Genomic DNA, 20,432 nt, shown 5'->3' on the forward strand with positions numbered 1-20,432 from the left:
CGCGCACACATACGCACACACAAACACACACACGGTCTTTTGCAAGCTCTGGCTCCTCGCCTGTCAAATTCAATCAAGTCAAAGTGCAATCACATAGCAGCCACGCCTATGCACGCCTACACACACACACAGCGAATAAATAGGGTTACACAGGAAGGGGGGACATTACCAAACTCACTGGCCTGAGAAGTTCAAGCTTCTCGCCGAGGGAGACGAAGATCCATCATTCTGGAGGATTGTGGCAATCCATGAGCCAGGGTTTGCTGTCAAAATTGTGACGCAGAACATCGGAGATCATCATCAAAGAATACGGAAGAAGGAGGTCATAATGTCAAACATTTCTTCTAGTGCTTGTAAAAATTGAGGAAAGAAAATGTCCAGAGCAAGCTCAACATTTGCAAAATCGAAGACCTGCAAGAAGGAACTCAAAATGGGAATATTATTGTGAAAATGAATGAGCTTCACATTTGAAACGGGAACATTTTGCTTGAATATCTCATTCAAAAGTTTCATACAAGCCCTTTCCACACATAAGAAAGTTGTTTTTCTTTCTGGCAATATGGAGGCAGCTTCCCGAACAAGGTGTGTTCATGGGAAGCGCCTTTGAATGTATGATGCCCACAAGCTGTTCAAGAGGAGCACTTAACCGTCAAGGCGCTAATATGGCTCATCTTTTTGCTCTCTCAACAAATAAATGCTGGTGAGGAGGGGGGGCAACAACATTCCGCTGACATTGTCCTAAGCTTTTAAGCCGTTTGGAAGCTTGCTTATTGCTTCGACACGTCCACAGGCTTCAGTATTCACGATTGAAGACAAGCAAAGACGCTAACACGATGTGCATTGCGCACGAGTCCTCCGGGCACTTTAAGGCATTTTTCTGTCCTACTTTGCAAGCACAATTATTTTGCTGCCGACAAGCGTGGGAGGCTAATAATGTCAGCAGACACTTTGAAGAGGTCATTAGCTCATCGATGGCATCACAATGGAACACGCCACGTGTGGCCTTTTCATGGCCGACACGATTGAATTTGCACCTGAGGAGGCGCACTCACGCTTTGAAGGTTCTGGACATTCGGGATGTTCTCCGAGGGCACGCCGACTTTTCAATACGTGCATGTTGAGTTGGAGGTGTGAACTTGAGCGCAAAAGGTGCTTCAACTGTCGAGCAAAGACAAGCAAGTAGGGGTGTAAATCGCGGGTTTTGTCACGATACGATATCATATCAATACAAAGAACTACGATACGATATTTGCCTATATTTTGAAGCCTGCTGCGATTCATTCACGATATATCGCGATATAGTGCTCTACAATCGATTTTTATTTTTTTTTAAATAAAAAATATAGAACAATATCCTGATTTATAACAATTCATACGCAAAATCAACAAGGTACTACAAACTTTATTTAGGAAATTACAAGAGTATTGTAGTATACAAAGTGCTTATTTTAACACTGAACTTTGATGTCGTGTTGTTTCTTTAAATGTGCGGCGAGATTTGTGCTCCCTGAATATTTGATCACCGCATGGCAGGATTTACAAACTGCACGTGTCTTGTCCGTTGAGCCATCTTTTCTTTGGAATCCAAAGTGCTTCCAAACGAATGACTTGAAGCCTAAAGGGGAGCAAATTTCCTCGTCTTTTTGGACACTAGCCATAGCACCAGCCCAGGAGCCGCGTACTAGTTGTCGACTCCCCTTTCACGTGCCTGCTCTGCTCACAACACAACACGCCGCCGCGCCACTGCTCCCGGAAAAAGGAAGCAAGCAACAATGAACTGGATTTCAAAATAAAGTCGCGTCTAATGTCCTAGGTCAAACACGGCCATATAAATCGATGTTTACGTTTAGCATCGATGCCAATAAATTGTAGAGCATTATATCGATTAATCGATGTGTATCGATGAATCGTTACACCCCTACAAGCAAGCAATCGGCTTTAAAGTTACGTACGTTCATGAAAGTTTGATGAGCATTCTGACAGTTGGAACTCAAGCTGCGAGCCTAGCACCACACCGTCTGTTAGGGTGGTGCTCACTTTAACTTATTTTGCAAGAACCACACGGGAGACTAGTAAGTCCTTTTAAACACCTGCAGGTGCAGAGTTCATTCGTCGGTGTGTGTACAGCGATGATCGAATGAGGTCTGACTCAGGCCTCTTGCAGGAGCATTTTTATTGAGAGAAACAAAGTGGGGGTGAGAGTGGACAGGATGGGGTTGAAGCCCCTGGCCTGCTGATCAAAGCATAGCAGGGGGTCTTTTACGACGTTGTGTAAACAAAACAACTTTGATTGCTTCCTCTGCAGCTAGTCAATCAGTTCAAAATATCTTCGCACTTTGTTCTACCACTTTTGTTAAGACAGGCCAAGCTAGGTTAATTATTACAGGTTACATTCCAACATAATCATACGATCAAGATAATCTGTAAATCCTAACACTGTCATTATAGTCTGGATTTTTTTTTGCAGCGATGTCAGTCCAGCATTTGAACAAGTGCCAGATGGGCTCATTTGCGAGCTTTTGGTTAAAAAATGCCATGAAGCTGACGGCTTATCGAGGCTGTTTACGCGAGCGGTGAAAAGAAGTCCAAAACGATGTCTTTAAAATAAAACATGTTGAGCACAAACGCAGACACGGCATACGCAAATAGATCAAGCAGAAGCATATTTTGCATAGAGAAACAATTGCTGTAACTTCCCGCCTTTAACTGCTTTCGCGCCTGGTGGGCAAATTGAGATGATTTGAGACCAAGGAAAAACCAATGAAAGCAAATAACAGCTGCGGTCGGTCAAGTTCATGAGGGCGGTCTTATGTTCGGAAACACGTGGACAACGGCTCCGTGCTCACTGTCGTTTATTTTCCATCACACACACACGGTTTACGTTTTTCCGAACAACAAACTGTTTTTACGGCAGTCACGCCACACGTATACTGTGATGTAAAGTCACATACCACATTCACCCCCCCTTCGCAGAATGCCAACCCACGACAACAAGGTAGTGCAATATAACATAACAGTGCAATATAACGCAACAGACTGGAACATAGTCAACCATTCTAGGTAAACCGGGTAGACTACCAGTTTACCCGCATAGCCCTGTGGATTATTGAAGCACGTGACGGGCTATGCTCTATTCGAGCACATAGTCGATCAGGTAAGAGGGCCTTTGGCGAACCCAGACAGGGCGGGGCCCCGGTTCTGGACTGGTATCCTGTGCCTCAACCTCTGGTGGGTCCCCTACTGGATTATCCGGCTGCAGGGCTGCGAGGCCCCAACCCCAGTCTGCGTGCCGCGAGACAGCTGCAGCTGCCTGGTCCTGGGCCGATGGAGGTGTGACTCGTCTAAGGCGGCGAGCATGCCACCGGGAGTCATCAACCACACGGAAGGTAGCCGTCCCCAACTGTGCAGTTGTCTACTGTGGTGAGGACCAGAAAGAGAGCAGCTTGTGGGACCGTTTGGGCCGACGGATGCGGACCCAGTCCGACACTTCAAGTGCGGGCTGTCTCACCCTGCGCACCCTGTCGTAGCGTCGCTTCATGTGTTGTTGGTTCCCTGCCACCGTGTCTCTGGGAGAGGGCTTTGGTGTCAGCGTGTCTTCCTTGGGAGGTCGAGGTCGATCCAGGGGAAGCCGGAGTTCACGTCGCAGCATCAGGAAGGCTGGCGAGGTTGTGGCGTGTGTTGTCGCCCTGTAGTGTAGTAGGGTGTTCTCCAAGGCCGCTGTGAATGAGAGGTCATCAGCCAGGTGCACTCTCAAACCGAGCTTGAGGGTCTGGTTGAACCTTTCCACCCCTCCATTGGCTTGCGGGTGATTCAGGGCCGTTCTTACATGTTTGATCCCTCTCGCCTCCACGAAGGAAGCAAAGTCATCTGAGATGAACTGGGGGCCGTTATCCGTAGTGATGGTGTCACCCCAGCGGGCAAACGGGGAGGAGAGGAAGTCGGCGACCGCCTTGGTGGTTACTGACCCCACAGGGAGAACTTCAGGCCACTTGAGTGAAGATCATAGGCCACCATGAGGAAGCGGTGGTTGTGAGGGGTGCCACGAAGCTCCCCACAGATGTCCACCTGGATGTGGGACCAAGGTGATGCAGGCCGTGGCAGGGGCTGTAAAGGTGGAGGCGGCGGCAGGCCAGTCTTGCCACTGGCTAAGCAAGCTGAACAGTCCTTCACCATCGTCTCAATGTCCCTGTCAATGCCTGGCCACCAGACCAGACCCCTACAGCGCTGCTTAACCCTCACGATGCCTAGGTGACCCTCATGAACCATGGCTAGGATGCGGGGTCTCAAGGCCATAGGGATCACGCCACATAGCCCTCTCGCAATGCAGTCGCCATTCCAGCAAGAGAGGTCGCCTTTGACACGGTGGAAAGAGTGTGAAGTGGCACCCATAGAGGTACATGTGCCACCTCTCGCACGCCCAAACGCATGCCAGTGCCTCTCTCTCTCCCACTGAGTATTTCTGCTCAGTCGGGGGGAGGCACCGTGAAGCAAACGCCACAGGACGTTCAATCCCCCCGTGGAGCTGGGACAGGACAGCACCCACCGCGGTCACAATTGTGGAGCTCCGCAGATCAAAATGGGCGAGCACTGGAGGAGAGGTGAGTTGGCCCTTCAGTCGCCAGACTGCAACAGAGCAGGCAGGAGTCCACGACCACAAGGCATCCTGTTTAAGGAGAGCACGCAGCGGCGCTGTGGTTTCGGAGTAGTGGGGAAGGAAACACAGGTAGAACGCAGTCATCCCCAGGAATGACGACAGTTGTGCCGGGCAGGTGGGCTCAGGCAGGCGCAGGATGGCATCAACATTGGAGTGCAGCGGGCTGAGACTGTCAGCGGTCAGACGGAAACCCACGAACTTGATGGTGGACGGAGCAAAGGTGCATTTCTCAGCATTCAACGTGAGGTTGTAGCGGGAGAGAATATCCAGCACCTTGGAGAGGCGGTCGTAGTGTAGGGCTGACGACGCTCCATGAACCATTATGTCATCCAGGTACACGACCACGCCAGGGATGCCAGTGAAGATAGTGGCCATGATCTTCTGGAAACAGCTGGGGGCGGAGCTAAGTCCGAAAGGCATGCGCGTGTACCTGAAGACCCCCATGTGAGTGACAAAAGCGGTGAGGTTCAGCTCTCTGGGTGCAGGGAAACCTGGAGGTAGCCCTGGCGGAGATCAAGCTTAGAGAAGACTCCTGAGCCGTGAAACTTGGCTGAGAGCTCCTCTGTTGTGGGCAGTGGGTACTTATCCGGAACCACCGCCTTGTTCACCTGCCTGAGATCGATGCAGGGGCGTAGGCCGCCTGTCTTCTTCTGCGCCACCACCAGGTTGGATATCAATGGTGATGCGTCCACCCGCTCAATGATTCCTGCGTCCAAGAGTTTTTGCAACTCGGCCGTGATCCCGTCACGCAGAGCGAGGGGCAGGCGGCGTAGAGGCTGGATGACTGGAGTCACAGCAGGATCCAGGAGCGGCTGGTGGTCAAAGGCTCTGAAGCAGCCCAGCCCAGCAAACAGTGAAGGCCAGCGTTGCAACCGGGGCGCGGTCACTGTCAGTATGGTGTCATCCAAGTTGTCCGTGATGGAAAACCCAAGGGCACAAAATAGGTCGAACCCGAGGAGGTTGGTCCCATGGCGAGACACCTGAAAGGTGAACGCAGGGAGAGTCCTGGAGCCGTAGCGCACCGCAAAGGTGGCAGTACCAACCATGCCAATCTTAACCTGCCCATAGCCGTACAGGTTCTCTGCGCCTGGCTCAATCGTCAGTCGGGGAAAGAGCCGACGGACCGTGGACATGTTCAAAAGAGACCTGGAGGCCGCAGTGTCCAGCAGCAGTAGCAGGCACACACCATCCAACTCTATTGTGCACCACTTGAACGGCTTTGCACTGGACTCCACAGAGTGGATGGTGGTGTGGCTAAAGGCAGCGGATGAGCGAGACCTGGGGCTGGAAGAAGCGGGTGCAGCGCGGCACACTCTGGAAAAGTGGTTTAACCTACCACATCATTGGCACCTCTTTCCCACGGCCGGACAGGCAGGCGCGTGCGTAGGATGTGACGAAGAGATGCAATTCCCACAGTGCTGACGTGGTGTGGCGCCCCGTCGCCCGCCAACATTAACCTCGAGCTTGTCGGAGGTAGCGGGGCCGTTAAAGCCACCGTCTGAGCCTGCGGAGTGGGGTAGGAGGGGCCCTGGTCCGCACCTGCGAGCCGGGACGCGAGCATGGCAGCCGACTCGAGCTCGAAGGCCATGTCCACCGGCTTAGAGATAGCGTTGTGTCGTCCGGTGACATGAACAGCTTCTGACGCAGCCTCGTGTCGATCGTATGCTCCACCAGCTGATCCCGAATCATCTCCTCTTCTAAGATGCCGAATTTACACAGGCTGGCCAAAACACGGAGATCGGCGACATAATGGTGGACCGACTCGCTGGCCGCACTGATGGAAGACGATCCTCCGTACTGAAGGAATGGGGTCGAAATACAAAAGGTCATGCCTAGCTACAAAACCAGATATGCTCAAACCTCATTGAATAAAGTACATAAGCAGACAAGTATATTCACATATTAAAGCAATAAAAGAAATATTTTAAGCATATAATTATACCTACACTAAATCAATAAAAAAGACATAACTAGACATCTTTGATAGGTGGTAATGACACCTAAAGGTTTTTATAACTTTATGATCTGATATATATTTCTGAGCACTTTGAAATAACAAATGTTTTTTGACATATTGCCTGAATAGCTTAATGACCCTTAAGGAACTGTTTAATGCATGCCTGATGATTTTCTAAATCACGGACACCGCCAAAGTCGTCTAAAAATGTTCAGTACTTGATTGTATCTTATGTTTTGACTAATGCTAGATGCCAGTTTTTGATTACTACTGAACGTTCTGGACAGAGGGAAATATTGTGCCTAACAAAGAAAAGATATGGTTGAAAGCATGATTAAACTAAGAATATGATGACATAAGCAAGTACATGGAGTATCAAAAGAACAAACAAACAAAAACATGGTAAGTGGTGAGTACAAACTTTGGATAGTCAGGGAACATTAATAAATTGATGATGTCACAGCCAAAAGCTCACATAATTCCGTACAAAATGACAAAATTGAAAGAATGATGAATGGATGAGGTGCGACAGTGTATGTGCAAGAATGGAGGAGAATGTTTACAGGAATGTCACTTGGAGATAAAACCAGCAGGTGCCAGAGGGAGACAGCCAAGAACCCGGCCAAAGATGATCGTCAAGGCTGAAAGATGGAAAGGAAAATAACAGCCCCCACACACATCGAATCGCCCATAATCAGCACCCAACCCCACGGAACCAGCTTTCACCGAACCAGCACCCACTCCCATGGAATCAAACTCTACTGCGAATTTGCCCCACCCCAAAGACTCATCACCCATCAAACTCGGCCCACAATGTGCAACTGAATATAAGCTGACCAAAGAAACTTGAACGTTGCCTTCTCTGAATGGAGACTTTCTGCTCTTGAGCATGGTCGCAAGAAAGGCCCAGCGCTGTATTGTACTTTCCTGAAAACAGCTTTCTTAACAAGAATTGTGATTGAACTCAACCAACCTGTGTACCGTAATTTTCGGACTATAAATCGCGTTTTTTCATAGTTTGGGTGGGAGGGGGTGGGGGTGGGGCGATTTATGAGGAGCGAATTATGTGGGGTTTTTTTCAAAAGATTTCCCCCCCAAAAAAAGTTAAACCGCGATAAACGAACCGCGATGTAGCACGGGATTACTGTAATTTGAATTTTAAGTGACGTCAGCAGCGCGACGCGGCGTGACAGTTGTTTACATAAAGGACAAAGATTGATCACGGGATGACGAAGATGACAAAGGACCCCACGTACTACCGGCATCATTAGCGGCTTTGTTTCTAAGTGACACGGCGGACGAAGAGTTTGAAGGATTTAAGGATTTGGAGTGACACAGAAGGTTTGAAAAACTATTATGGCTTTTACGCACGCCCGGTCCTATTCTGTGGAGCTCTCTTCCACTTCCGTGGCTGGAAGTCCACGCCGCCACACGCCTGGAAGTTTGTTTTGTTAAATAAAGAGCCGTTTACCAAACCCACGTCTTTCCTTGAACTTTGTTAACGCTACAATCTAGTTGTATAGTAGATCTGTTGAATAACAACGAGGCTGACGTCAGGGCGCACGCGCAGCGTTGTTGACAAAGGACGAGGAATTTGATTGATGGATTTAATGATTTAGAGTGCACAGATGGTTTGATAACATTATTGCTGATATAATAGTTATTTGATATATAATTTATATATCGTTATATGGGCCTGTGGAATATTTTGAAGTGCAAGCGCCGTCAGCGGCGCGCACGCATTGTTGACAAAGAACGATCAATGGATTTAATGAATTGTAATTAATTAAATTAATTAAAGTCCCAATGATCGTCACACACACATCTGGGTGTGGGGAAATTTGTCCTCTGCATTTAACCTATCCCCGTGTGATTTTAATCCATCCCCTGGGGGAGAGGGGACCAGTGAGCAGCAGCGGTGCCGCGCTCGGGAATCATTTGGCGATCTAGCCCCGCAATTCCAACCCTTAATGCTGAGTGCCAAGCAGGGAGGCAATGGGTCCGATTTTTATAGTCTTTGGTATGACCCGGCCGGGGTTTGAACCCACAACCTTCACATCTCAGGGCGGACACTCTACCACTAGGCCACTGAGCTGGTGACACAGATGGTTTTATTAACGTGTTATTTATGTAATAGTTTTTTTAATAACTAAATGTTACGTCAGGGCCGTTCTCAGCTCTTCGTTTGTGTTTATGTCACGTTAGCATACCTATCGTTTAGCCTGTTGTTCCTCGTTCATGACTGTTCTTGGTGTTGGATTTTGTCGAATAAATTGACCCCCAAAATGCGACTTATACTCCGGAGCAACTTATGTATGTGTTTTTTTCACTTTTTTGGGCGTTTTATGCCTGATGCGACTTGTACTCCGGAGCGACTTATAGTCCGAAAATTACGGTAAATGTTAGGGTGGTGCTCACTCTAACTTATTTTGCGAGAACCACACAGGAGTCAAGCAAGTCATTTTAGACACCTGCAGGCGGAGAGTTCACTCGTCGCTGTGCTTACAGCGATGGTCGAATGAAGTCTGACTCAGGCCTCGTCAGGCGCTTATTTATTGAGAGAAACAGAGTGGGGTTGAAAGTGGGGGTGTGGGAACACACAGGATAAGGTGAAGACGGTCCCCTGCTGATCAAAGCATAGCAGGGGACCTTTTACGACGTTCTGTAAACAAAGCAACTTTGATTGCTTCCTCTACAGCTAGTCAATAAGTTGAAAAGATCTTACTACTTTGGTCAACTACTTTTGTCTAGACAGGACAAGCTAGTTAAATTATTACAGGTTACATTCCAACATAATCATACGATGAAGATATTCTGCAAACCCTAACAGTAAGTCTAATTTCTGCTTCAGTGTCTTAACATTTTCCTAAATCTGAAGAAATCAAACGAGAACACAGTGAGTAAATTGGATAACAGGTGATTGGCAATGGCTTTTGCCGTGAGGCGCAGATAGCGCGCTCCCTAAATTGTGGACAAAATCCAACAAATGTGGACAAAATCCAACAGTACCATGGCACTCTGTGGGTCCGCGAAATGGCAACACATAGTAGTTCTAGTTGATTTGTAAGTAATTTGTTATTCTTTCTAAAATGCACATTCCTCTAAACCAGTGGTCACCAAACTACGTCCCGCGGGCCGGATACGGGCCGTCAGCACATTTGGCCCGGCCCTCTGAACAATACCAGAGACGCTATCTGATTTTTTTCCTATTTGGCCTCCAGAAAAAAAATCCTAGGCCCAGCCCTGTCAAAGAGAGAACGGAATAATGGCGAAAAGGTTAGGTAAGAGAAAAATTGATTCAGAATGCAGGGTATTTAACCTGAAGTGGACAAACGATTATTTTTTTGTTCAATGCAAAGAAAAGGCTGTTTGTCTCATCTGTCAAGAGACGGTGGCGGTATTCAAAGAATACGGTCTTCGCCGACACTATGAATCCCGTCACAAAGACAAGTACGATAGCTTGCAAGGCCAAATACGAGCACACAAACTCTCAAAGCTAAAAAGTGGACTACTATCTCAGCAGAATACATTTGTACGCCAAGCTTAGCTGAACCAGGCATCCGTTCGGGCCAGCTTTCGGGTTGCTAAACTGATAGCAAGCAGCGGTAAGCCTTTCACTGACGGAGAGTTTGTTAAGAAATGTATGGATGCTGTCGCGGAGGAGGTGTGTCCCGAGAAGAAAGATGCATTTAATGCCGTAAGTCTGTCGGCGAGTACAATCACCAGACGCGTCGAAGAAATCGGGAGTAATGTATATATATGCCCAGCTGCAGCAGAAGACGAAAGAATTTGACTTTTTTTCATTAGCACTGGATGAGAGCACGGACGTGCAAGACACAGCGCAACTGCTCATTTTTATTTGTGGAGTTAGCCACAACAAGTTAGCGCAAACTTTGAGATATGCGAGGAGCTGGCAGCCCTCCAAAGTCTCAAAGGGACTACAACGGGAGAGGATATTTTTGACAAAGTGTGCCAAACCATGGAGAAGTTGGACCTGGACTGGTCAAAGCTAGCTAGCATCACAACTGACGGGGCTCCTAGCATGGTGGGCGAAACTCGCGGTCTAATAGGACGCATGAACCGGGAGTTGGAAAAAAGGGGTCTTACCGCCCCGCTACGAGTCCACTGCCTAATTCACCAGCAAGCACTGTGCTGCAAAGTGTTGACGTGGGATTCTGTAATGAAGGTTGTGGTGTCGTGCATGAACTTCATCAGAGCAAAGGAACTTAAACACAGGCAGTTCCAAGAATTCCTGTCTGAACTGGAGTCTACGCAGGGAGATGTGCTGTACTACACAGAGGTCCGATGGCTGAGCCGGGGCAGAGTTTTGAGGCGTTTTTACGAGCTGCTACCCGAAATTAACGCATTTCTTCATTTAAAAGACAAAACGGTCCCAGAGCTGATCGACCCAGAATGGAAATGGCACCTCGCATTTTTAACAGACGTGACAGAAATAGCCTTAACTTGCAGCTACAAGGCGAGGGGAAACTCATTTGCAACATGTATACACACATAAAAGCATTTGAGGTGAAATTAGCGCTGCTTTTGGAACAAGTGAAAAAGCGCAACTTCGTCCATCTTCCTGCTACCCAAAACCTGTCGACAGAGAACCCAGCGGTCCCGTTCCCAGCTGAAAAGTGCGTGGAAGCACTGGAAATGCTGAAGGCGGAGTTTGGTGTGCGATTCAGTGAACTACATGTTCATGCAAAAGAAATCCGTCTTTTTCAGAACCCCTTTGTTGCCGACATTGATGAAGCCCAGCCTTCATATCAGTTTGAGTTGGCTGAGTTACAGAACTGTGATGTTCTGAAAGACGCATTCAAGCCCAACAGTCTTATTGACTTCTATGCCACCCTCCCAAACGACACATATCCAAACATCAAAAAACACGCAATGAAAATGTCCACAGTTTTTGGCAGCACGTATATCTGCGAGAAAACCTTTTCTCGCATGAAACTGCTGAAAACTCCAATGAGATCAAAATTGACAGATGAACATTTGCATCAGTGCTTGAGACCGGCTGTAACTAGAATGGAACCAACTTCTCACTAGCCAGATGCAGGCCCACAGTTCACACTGATGAACATACATAGGTAAGCTCGCTTTTCTGACTTGAATGAGTCATTCTGAGCATAAACAAATATAGTCATAATAAAATCTACTGGGATAAAATCCATCTTTACAACCATATTGGTAGTGAAATGTAATGTGCTGTGTAGGTGTCACAACCGTGCCAGAGCACGGGCTGCCTGCACTTCCCTCGGCCACACCCCTTTCGTTACCGTAATGTCTGTCACCTGGTTCCTCTTGTTACCCTGTGTATTTAAGCCCTGCCCGTGTATTTCTCCCTGTCGGTGTCTACTGTTGTGATCCGTCCCTGTCCGCGCCCAGTGTTCCTGTCGTTTGGTTTTCCACGGTCTGTCTGGAGGCTCACGGTCAGAATTTTATCCTTGTCCAAGTGTCCATGTATCCAAGTGTCCAAGAAGACTTCTGTCTGTTTGCTGGCCGTGAGTCTCTATCCCGTTTGTGTCTTCGTTTCCCCACCTGACTCCCTTCCCACTCCCTTTCCCTTCAATAAATCCTAGTCCAAGCTGCATTTGGTCGCCCTGGCTCACGTCATTCCTGACAGAAGACACCGACCAACACAGCGACCAGCGCTTGGACCCCCCTCCACCACCAGCTTCCGTTGCCAAAGCCAAAGCCAAGCCGAAGCCATGCCAAGCCAAAGCCAAGCCAAAGCCAAGCCAAGCCACAGCCTAGCCACAGCCAAGCCACAGCCAAGCCACAGCCAAGCCCCAGCCCAAGCCCCAGCCCAAGCCCCAGCCCCAGCCCAAGCCCAAGCCCAAGCCCCAGCCCAAGCCACAGCCCGAGCCACAGCCCGAGCCACAGCCCGAGCCACAGCCCGAGCCACAGCCCGAGCCACAGCCCGAGCCACAGCCCGAGCCACAGCCCGAGCCACAGCCCGAGCCACAGCCCGAGCCACAGCCCGAGCCACAGCCCGAGCCAAGCCACAGCCCGAGCCAAGCCACCGCCGAGCCAAGCCACCGCCGAGCCAAGCCACCGCCGAGCCAAGCCAAAGCCGAGCGAAGCCACAGCCGAGCGAAGCCACAGCCGAGCGAAGCCACAGCCGAGCGAAGCCACAGCCGAGCGAAGCCACAGCCGAGCGAAGCCACAGCCGAGCGAAGCCACAGCCGAGCGAAGCCAAGCCACAGCCGAGCGAAGCCAAGCCACAGCCGAGCGAAGCCAAGCCACAGCCAAGCCACAGCCAAGCCACAGCCAAGCCACAGCCGAGCCGAGCCAAGCCCGAGCCAAGCCCGAGCCAGGCCCGAGCCAAGCCAAGCCAAGCCAAGCCAAGCCAAGCCCCATCTGCGACGCCATCGGTTCCCCAAGTCGCCGCCCGAGTGCGGTTCATGTCCCCCAGGTCGCCACCCGAGTGCGGTTCATGTCCCCCAAAGTTGCTGCCGATTGCGCGTCAGGCCCCCAGTGTGTGCCGCGAGTGTGGCCCTGGGCCCCTGACCTCCGCTGAGTGCAGTTCTGTTCCCCAAGTTCTTGCCGATTGCGCGTCAGGCCCCCAGTGTGTGCCGCGAGTGTGGCCCTGGGCCCCTGACCTCCGCTGAGTGCAGTTCTGTTCCCCAAGTTCCTGCCGATTGCGCGTCAGGCCCCCAGTGTGTGCCGCGAGTGTGGCCCTGGGCCCCTGACCTCCGCTGAGTGCAGTTCTGTTCCCCAAGTTCCTGCCGATTGCGCGTCAGGCCCCCAGTGTGTGCCGCGAGTGTGGCCCTGGGCCCCTGACCTCCGCTGAGTGCAGTTCTGTTCCCCAAGTTCCTGCCGATTGCGCGTCAGGCCCCCAGTGTGTGCCGCGAGTGTGGCCCTGGGCCCCTGACCTCAGCTGAGTGCAGTTCTGTCCCCCAAGTCGCCCCCGAGTGCGGCTCTCTGCCCCTAGTTGCCGCCGCCCGAGTGCGGCTCTCTGCCCCTAGGCGCCGCCCCCCGAGTGCGGCTCTCTGCCCCTAGTCGCCGCCCCCCGAGTGCGGCTCTCTGCCCCTAGTGGCCGCCCGAGTGCGGCTCTCTGCCCACCCGCCCCCCCGCGTGCCGTCGTGAGGGATTGGATTTTGGGACGTCGGGAGCCGTCCCTTGTGGGGGGGGGGTACTGTCACAACCGTGCCAGAGCACGGGCTGCCTGCACTTCCCTCGGCCACACCCCTTTCGTTACCGTAATGTCTGTCACCTGGTTCCTCTTGTTACCCTGTGTATTTAAGCCCTGCCCGTGTATTTCTCCCTGTCGGTGTCTACTGTTGTGATCCGTCCCTGTCCGCGCCCAGTGTTCCTGTCGTTTGGTTTTCCACGGTCTGTCTGGAGGCTCACGGTCAGAATTTTATCCTTGTCCAAGTGTCCATGTATCCAAGTGTCCAAGAAGACTTCTGTCTGTTTGCTGGCCGTCAGTCTCTATCCCGTTTGTGTCTTCGTTTCCCCACCTGACTCCCTTCCCACTCCCTTTCCCTTCAATAAATCCTAGTCCAAGCTGCATTTGGTCGCCCTGGCTCACGTCATTCCTGACAGTAGGTGCTGTATCACTTAGTTCAGTTTCTCAACCTGCTTCCTTTGTGGTTTTCACAGGGAAGTTGATGAGAGAGAGCTGCAAACAGCGGTGTGTACAAGCCTACTGGAACCTACAAAAGGATTATTAGGAAGGAACACAAGAACTTTAAGAGACTGCTCATATGTGTCAGAGAGATTCTGCTCTGACAACTGAGCTGAACTTTTATCTGTTAAGATTGTGCATGGCACAACAGAAAGTTAATGTTCCATGACTTTTTTTTCTATGAAGAACCCAGAGAGAGTTATTTAGTTATTATTTATTTCCTGTTTTTTCTGTGAAGAACTCAGAGAGGGTTATTTAGTTATTATTTATTTCATTAATAGTGTTATTATTTGTTTCCTGACTTTTTATCTGTAAAGAACCTGGGAAGGGTTATCAAATAACCGTTATTTGGTTATGTGCGGCTTTCTGGAAAACAATAAAAAATTTAAGCTCCCCTACGATCGTCACACTTTTTCTGTTACAAACTGACACCGGCCCCCCATCAGAGAAGGGAAAGGTTATGTGGCCCTCACAGGAAAAAGTTTGGGGACCCCTGGCTTAAAGCAATATTATCACACAATTAGACCAAGGTGCCCACCACTATGAAAATGGTGGTGTGTTAAAAATTGTTTGAAAAATTGATACAAATGTGTTTTTTATTCTCTATTTTATTTTATTTGCTTGGCAAAAATATATTCTGTAACCGCTTAAAGCAATATTAACACACAATTAGACCAAGGTGCCCACCACTATGAAAATGGTGGTGTGTTAAAAATTGTTTGAAAGGTTGATACAAATGTGTTTTTATTTTCTTTTATTTTCTTTGCTTGGCTGAAATATATTCTGTAACAGTTTAAAGCAATATTATCACATAATTAGACCAAGGTGCCCACCACTATGAAAATAGTGGTGTGTTAAAAAATGTTTAAAAGATTGATTCAAGGGTTTTGATTTTTTATTTTACGGTTGATTGAAGGGTAACATTGAACTATTATTTTTATAAAAATAGAAGTGAAGAAAAGAGGAAGTAAGGTACTCACCAGGGTGGCCCGGACTTTTGGTGGAAGATAGTGAGTGGGGCGGAAACAGCTGCCCGAAAGGAGCAGGTGTATGAGCGTGGGAAACTGGTCAGTGTAGAGGCCAGTGAAAGGGGGGGGGGGGGGCAGAGAAGTCTATAAAAAGACCGCCATAGGAAGGTACGGGGCTCTCTCCCAAACCGCGTTCATACGTGAAGAAGCCCGTATGAGTTCCAAGACTTTTTCTAAAGCCTTCGAGATCTTTGTGTGAGACGCAAGATCGATTGCCTGGATTAACTTGGATTTACTCAAAAGAATTGGACTGGACAACATTGCGTGAGGAGCTAGGTGAGGGGAACGACTCTTTCTGTATTTCCGCGGGGGGGACAGTCATCGGGTAGTCGGTCCTCTCGAGACCAATCTAGTTCCCAAATTGGAATTTTAGAAATAAGATCGAACTGATCACTCGGCTTTATTTCCACAAAAAAATAACACCCAATTGGTAGCTACCTTTTCCTTCTTTTTTGATTTATGTTTTACAATCAAAAGTACTCCGGGATTGAATGATTTTATTTGCAAGTGTATCAGTGAGTGGGATTGTTCAGTTTTTGGAGGTTTGAGATTTGTAATTCTATTTCATGCTTCTTCAATAAATGTGTTTTATATACTCATTTAATTCGTTGTGCGCTAATTTGTATGATATATACAATCGATTGTTTGTGGTGGGTTTGATAATTTGATTTATTAACGGGAGATTATTATGGTATGCAATCATACCGTAATAAATAAATAGAACGAAGGTGTTTAAATTAGATATATCTAATTTGAGAGTAGAATTAAAAGTAATTTAATTGTCCGTCGAGCGCGGGCCCGTTCCTATTTTGTCAGGCCGCGTCAAAGGCCATACCGGACAATTTTGGGGAGTAAATTGCCTTCATAATTATTTGAGGGATGACTGCATCTCGTTAAACATTTAATTCGCTTAAATATCTGTTTTATTTGAGTAAAATAACGAAGGTGTTTAAATTCGACTTTTTGGATTAGTGGTAGAGTTATAATTAGTAAATGTCCGTCGGGCACGGGCCCGTTCCTAATATTGTCGGGCCGCGTCAAAAGCTATGTTGGATGATTTTGAGGGATTAATTTGCCTTCAAAATTAATTGCAGGATAATTCTAATTCGTGTAAATAATTTTGATTCGTATTAAGAAAAATATTTCTTTTTTTAAACGATCGAGTTGGTTGAAGCATTCGCACGGTTAAGTGTTTATTGGTATAATGTTAGAATTAAGGATTTAATGCATTAAATTCATTATCAAATACTATTTTTGTCATACTTCTACTAATTTGATTTTTCTTCGAAAAAAGAGAAGTAGGCTCGCTACTTCCGCAACCGAGAAGAGCAGATCCATATCAAAAGTTACTTCAGCAAAACTAGTGCAAGGGTGCGCTAGAACAACGAATCCCTGAGGCCTTAACAAAGGCATCTAAAAATATCCGTAACATAACACAAGCATCAAACAACCGAAGGGGGCCATCATTATGGCGCGGTCATTTCGACGACTCGCCTCGAATTGAGTTACTCGGAGGGATTGGTGTCGTGTAGAAATTAGATTGATTCTGGTAGAATTAATTTAACTCGGGTGGTTAGCTACGGACGAGTCCTTTCACCCCGGCTTATTGAACCCGTTACCCGGGAGCCGGGGGCACTTCAATAAAAAGTGCGCGTTTGACAGATGACATCAGAAGATAAACACCTACCTTTTCACGTGCCACTCCTTGAGCTAAATCTGGAGTCACAAATCACTACATGGGTAAAAAAAGGGAAATTACATCTTTGCCATGGCATCATCTCAAAGCTCATCCGGAGTGAATGGTTTTGTAACTTTTTTGTACCCTGCGAATACCCCGGGGAAAACACGCTCACTCCAACTACTAGGAAAAGTGGTTTCGACCATCTTAAAATAGAACAGCAGCTTGTTTAGTGTTGGTTTTAAGTGGACCCAAACACAAAGCAAGCGAGCCAACGGGAAGTTTTCATTTCACTCAAAGATGTCTGGTCGGTATGATGAGATAAGGACAATAATAGTAGGCAGTCCAAAACAAACATTGCACGCCAGTGATTAGTGCGGGTAGAAGTGAGTACAGCTGAATTGGAACAGGGAGACAAAGGTTTACAGAAGTTCTTGAGTGTTTGTCAAAATACGCTTCCATAGACCCCTTCCAGTTTGCGTACCGAGCCAAACGGTCCTCTGAGGATGCCATCTGCTCTGCCCTCCATTCAGCCCTCACCCACCTGGAGAGAAGGGACTCGTATGTGAGATTGCTGTTTCTGGACTTCAGTTCTGCATTCAACACCATTGTACCGCAACGTCTCATCTGCAAACTCGACAAGCTGGGCCTCAGTACCTACCTCTGCAACTGGCTACTGGACTTCCTCTGTCAGAGGCCTCAGGTGGTACGTGTTGGCGACAAGATCTCCGCCAGCATCACGCTGAGCACGGGGGACCCCCAAGGCTGCATGCTCAATCCACTGCTCTTCACCCTGCTGACGCGTGACTGCACTGCAATTTACAGTAGCAACCACGTGCTTTTTGTGTTGTTTACTTGTATGTATATTGTGTCCTATGTCTTGTCACCGTGGGATAGTGGGAACGTAATTTCGATCTCTTTGTGTCTCTCGACGTGAAGAAATTGACAATAAAGCAGACTTTGACTTGAATTTGATTATACCTTTGTGATTTTTCATGATGTCGTTTATATGGGTCACTTCATACATTTCAAGCAAAATAAAATGCCTTACATTAAAAATGTAAAATGAATAAGTTTTAACCATGTTTAAAAAGTAAAGGATGTTAACTTTACCAAACCACCCCCCAACAAACACATACAAACAAACCACTCGCAAAAACATTCTTGAAACATACAGAGCATGCTCTGTTCAAACGTATTACGTACCTAAATGCAGCCTTTCTGTGTTTTGTTGAAAAGTAAGTTGTTCTGTTCTTTTTCTGTAGCAGCGTCGACTTTCCAATTCGATGCAACTCGAAGGAAAGTACTCAGTTCTTCTTCTTCTTTTTTTATGGTGGCGCACTATTTATGCACGTGTCTTCCCGTAGCGTTTCGAACGAAGCAATACAACCACACTTCACACGGATCATTGGTTGTTTAAAACAAAGCATAATATTTGTACAACTTATAGCTTTTTTCCGGTTTAATATTTCATATTTGATGGTGGGGACAAGTGGTATAGAAATTGGATGGATGGATGGATGGATGGATGGATGGATGGATGGATGGATGGATGGATGGATGGATGGATGGATGGATGGATGGATGGATGGATGGATGATGGATGGTGGATGGATTTAATATTGGTTATAGAAATAACCACACTTCACACGGATCAATGGTTGCTTAAAACAAAGCATCACAACTTCTGTACATTATGTATACAATTTACAGAATGGTTTTGGGTTTAATATTTTATATTTGATGGATTTAATTTTGTCGTATATTTTAGGTTATTCCATAGCCCCAATGACACTTTACACGGATCAATGGTTGTTTAAAACAAAGCAACACAACTTGTTTTGGGTTTGATATGATCATATTTGATGGACTTAATTTTGTCATCTATTTTAGGTTATTCATTAGACCTAAAATCAGGTCACAGAAATAACCACACTTCACACGGATCAATGGTTGTTTAAAAGTTTAAAACAAAGCAACATGACTTCTGTACATTATGTATACAACTTGCAGAATAGTTTTGGGTTTAAAATATCATATTTGATGATTTATTTTTGTCGTCTATTCTTGGTCTATGTGTAGACCTAAAATAGACGTATATTTTAGGTTATTCTATAGACCTAAAATAGACGTCTAAATTAGGTCTATGTGTAGACCTTATATAGACGTCGAACAGGTTTCAGAAATAACCACACTTCGCCTGGATCAATGGTTGTTTAAAACAAAGCAATGCAACCTCTGTTCATTATTTATACATCCTACAGGTGGTTCATGGTTTAATATTTCATATTTAATGGATTTAAATTTGTCATCTATTTTAGGTCTGTATATATAGACTTAATTAAGGTGTCTATTTTAGGTCTATATATAAACGTAATTTAGATGTCTATTTTAGGTCTATAAAATAACCTAAAATAGACGTCTATATCAGGTTACAGAAATAACCAATTCACATGTACGGATCAATATGCTTGTTAAACACAAATCCAAACAATTATTATGCATTATTTATACAACTTACAGCGGGTTCAGACTTTAACATTTTAAAATATAATCATATTTGATGTTTTTAATTTAGACATCTATTTTAGGTCTATACCGTGACCAATTTTAGACATCTAAATTAGGTCTATACAGAACCAGACGTCTAATAGATGTCTATGGCTGACAGGGTATGGAACATATCTATGCATGTGTCTCGAAGGTACAGTGACAAAGAAAATCCCTTTTTATTGATTATCTCTTTGTAATTTATTTTTTTTACATCTCTGATATAATGCATTTGTTTTATTGCTGTGTAATTATCTACAGTATTTATTAAGGAGTTATTGTTGTTGGTTTCTTTGGCTGTGGAACAAATTAAATGAATTACAGACTATTCTTATGGGAATATTTGATCCAACATATGACTATTTCAACATTTGAAGTAGGTCCTGGAATGAATTAAATTCGTATGTAGAGGTTTGTAGTGTTGTAGCAAAAGCACCTTTATTGTTTACCACTTATATTTACTACTTACACTGCACTAAAGTAGAGGTACATACAAAAAAGTACTGAATTGAATACTCCAAAGAAACAATGTCTAAACTATTACTATGACTTGCCACCACTTAGCGAGCACACTACTGACCTTGTCTGGTTGTTTGGTATTGACCTTTTGAGAGATTGCACCAAGATGCACACGTGCGATAACGTGGCTGACACTGCAAGTTGCATCAACCTGCAATCAATTGTGACCCCATACCCCCATCTTCCACTGTGTTTCGCAACGTGTGTGTGCGTGGACAGAGGGACAACAAGCCAAAACAAAGTTCAACTCGAAAAGTCCTGCGGGACCCAACATTAGGGACACGTGCATCGGACATGCAATGGGAGACTTTCAATGGTTGTAGTTGGACGAGACATGTTTCAATTCAACTGCACCAAATAAAATATTATTGATGTCTGTATCCGTCTATCCAATTATTAATACAGTATGT

At 46.6% G+C, this 20,432-nt stretch overlaps 1 long non-coding RNA gene across 1 annotated transcript; it reads right to left on the reverse strand.

Annotated features, from left to right (window-relative positions):
• Nucleotides 1–16,736: 16,736 nt before the first annotated feature.
• LOC133170794 (uncharacterized) lies at nucleotides 16,737–18,435 on the reverse strand. Its single transcript, XR_009718625.1, has 3 exons — nucleotides 18,160–18,435; nucleotides 17,615–17,746; nucleotides 16,737–17,497 (listed from the first exon to the last, which is right to left on the reverse strand). It is a non-coding gene; the product is annotated as an uncharacterized LOC133170794 (long non-coding RNA).
• Nucleotides 18,436–20,432: the final 1,997 nt, after the last annotated feature.

The sequence above is a fragment of the Syngnathus typhle genome, linkage group LG17 (genome assembly GCF_033458585.1).
Source record: "Syngnathus typhle isolate RoL2023-S1 ecotype Sweden linkage group LG17, RoL_Styp_1.0, whole genome shotgun sequence".
Classification (NCBI taxonomy): Eukaryota; Metazoa; Chordata; class Actinopteri; order Syngnathiformes; family Syngnathidae; genus Syngnathus; species Syngnathus typhle.